Source organism: Phragmites australis, chromosome 11 (genome assembly GCF_958298935.1).
Source record: "Phragmites australis chromosome 11, lpPhrAust1.1, whole genome shotgun sequence".
In the NCBI taxonomy this organism is placed as follows: domain Eukaryota; kingdom Viridiplantae; phylum Streptophyta; class Magnoliopsida; order Poales; family Poaceae; genus Phragmites; species Phragmites australis.
The window spans coordinates 27,165,930-27,168,708 of record NC_084931.1 but is presented as its reverse complement, the minus strand read 5'-3'; positions in this window follow the sequence as shown (position 1 = coordinate 27,168,708).

The window sequence follows — 2,779 nt, the reverse complement described above, 5'->3', positions numbered from 1 at the left end:
ATTTATGATCTTTACTTTTGGAATCATTTGTTATTTGCCACTTGCTATCGTTGTGTTGTCATCAATCACCAAAATGTGGAGATTGTATTAAAAATGACCCTATTAAGTTATGATTGTGATTTTGATGATTAATGACAACATAGTCAATAGGACTAACATATTTGTCATGAATTTATGTTAGTAGGTCTCATTGATACAATACATGAAGAAGCCATCGAAGCTGGGAAAAAGTTTGGTTTAATTGGAAAAGTTCCAGGAAAAATAACTTCACCATATGGTCCGGTATTCACTATGTTAAACTCACCATAACATTTCTGATAAAGGGGGACATAGGGCTGAAGACGTCACCGGATGGTCCGGTGATAAGCAAATTCAGGCATAGAAGAATTCAAGTGTTGGAAGATGAAGATGAACTCACCGGATAGTTCGGTATTTGGTACTATTCATTGTCCGGTGAGCTTTGCACTAGAACAGAAGAAAATTAACCCACCGGAAGGTCCGGTGACCAGAGGAGATACACACCGGAGTAATTTCAGCAGAAGGAAGGTTCCAAGTGCTAAAGAAGGATGGTCCGATGATGAAGTTATGTGCACCGGAACATACACCAGAGCAATTTACACAGAGAAGATTTTGGCTCAGATGGCTAAGGTATACTCACCAGAAAGTCCAGTGATGAAGAGGATGTATACACTGGAGTATCTGGTGTACACAAAGGTTTGAGTGGGGTTCCAACGACTAGTTTCTGAGGAAGTACTCACCGGATGATCCGATATTAGTGAAAGTACAATGATGTAACCTAGAGGGAGGTGAATAGGCGATTCTTCAAAAATTCATCCTTTTTTACCGTTGGCCTAAACTTGCAGCGGAATATAAACAAATAGATTTTTCACAAGCGAAAAACCTAAATATGCAAGACTCAACTAGTGCACAATCACCCTAAATAAGTGTGAAAGTTACATTCCTAAAGTGACAAAAATTATTCAATTCTAGCAACAGATATGCAAGAAAACATCAATTGAAAAATGCTGAAAATACTGTTCATCATTGTACAGTTCTGGAACCTCCGAGTAAATCCGGAATCTCTGGGACCTGTACTGAAACTAGCCCAAAACTAAAATTAAACAGCAGGTAAAGAGTTCTAGCTCTAACCAAATGAAGTCATGTGTTCCAAGTGATGATTCCAAGTAGATTTATGGAGAACCTACAATCAAATTCACACGAGCAAGTAGATCAAGCAATATGTATAAATATTGAGCAAGACACAAGAATGAGGAAACAAAAGAGGAGACACAATGTTTGTTTCCCGAAGTTCGGACACCTCTTCTAGAGGTTCCTACGTCTCCGTTGAGGGGCTTAGTCACACTTGAGCCGGATCTCTCTCAACATTTTTCCTCTCCAAGCTCAATCACACTTGAGTTTGGCTTCCACTCTTGATTCCTTCCCTTGCGGAGGCGAAATCGAAGCTTGCACAAACTTCCTGCGGCACACCACAACCTTGGGTGCTCGCCGGCGACGCCTAGCCGCCTAGGAGCTCAAAGCTCCAAGAGTAACAAACGCAATGATGAACTTCTTGCTGATGAACTCGAGTGCTCAAGAATGGGTTTTAGCTCAGTTGTACTCAATCTTCCAATCTCTCAACCCAACTCACTTTTCTTCTCAAATCTCACACTAAAATGGAGTGGGCAGGAGTTCTTTTGGCTCTAAAATGATTTTCTTTCGTGCCTTTGCAGCCACCCTAAAGGATGGGGATGAGGGACTATTTATAGCCCACCTAAAAAAACTAGCCGTTACAGGCTTTTCTGTACTGACCCGGAGTATCTGGATTGGCATAGGAAAGCTAAACCGAGAACCCCTAGCCAGAACTTAACCCAGAGACTCCAGAACCTGGAGTATCCGAGTCCACCCGGAGACTCTGGGTGAACTAAACAGCCCCAAACAGAGACCTCCCCTCAGAGCCACACCCGGAGACTCCGGACAACCCGGAGTATCCAAGTTCAGCATAGCTGACCCTCTAAAAACGGCCATAACTTTTGATCCTAAAGTCCAATTTCGACGATTCTGGACACTATGGAACGCTTATTCAGAGGGCTACACATGCCAAATGGATTCATGACCTCAAACATATTAGATCAAATTAGGAACACTCAAAAATCCAATTCGGACACTTCCACACTTTCCAAATCGGGATTTCTAAAAGGAACTCTCACTTAGGTTTGGTTAGAATCTCTTGAGCACTAAGATATGATAATTATCTACATTGTGTCCTTCTTAATAGTGCGGCATACCTATACTCAAATTCAAAGATAAAACTCGTTTAAACAACTTTGAGCCTTTGAATAACTTTCAAGTACCACTTCTTTCATTCAAACCTTCAGGGTTGCCAACTTTTATATATTCTTGTCACGTCCCGAATTCCATAATCGCGTGATTAAGCTTAATCATGCATTATTAGCGTCATAATTAATTTTAAGGTAAATTATTTTGGCGCACTAGAGCACTTCATTTGAAATCAATTGGATGAGAGAAAGAAATTTGGGAGAGAAAAGAATTGAATTTGCAGTCAAACGGACTTCTCTCTCTCATACGTGGGCCCACCAGCCAGCCCCACCATCTCTCCCTCCACTTGGGCAGCAGCCCCACCTGCTCCCTCACTCCCCCACGTGCTCCTCTCTCCTCTCCCAACCGGCCACACCTCAGGGAGCTGCCCCCCTCTCCTCTCTCAAGCACTATCTCCCTTTCTCCCTTAAATCCGCACTCTAGGAGCCGAATCAAGGTATGC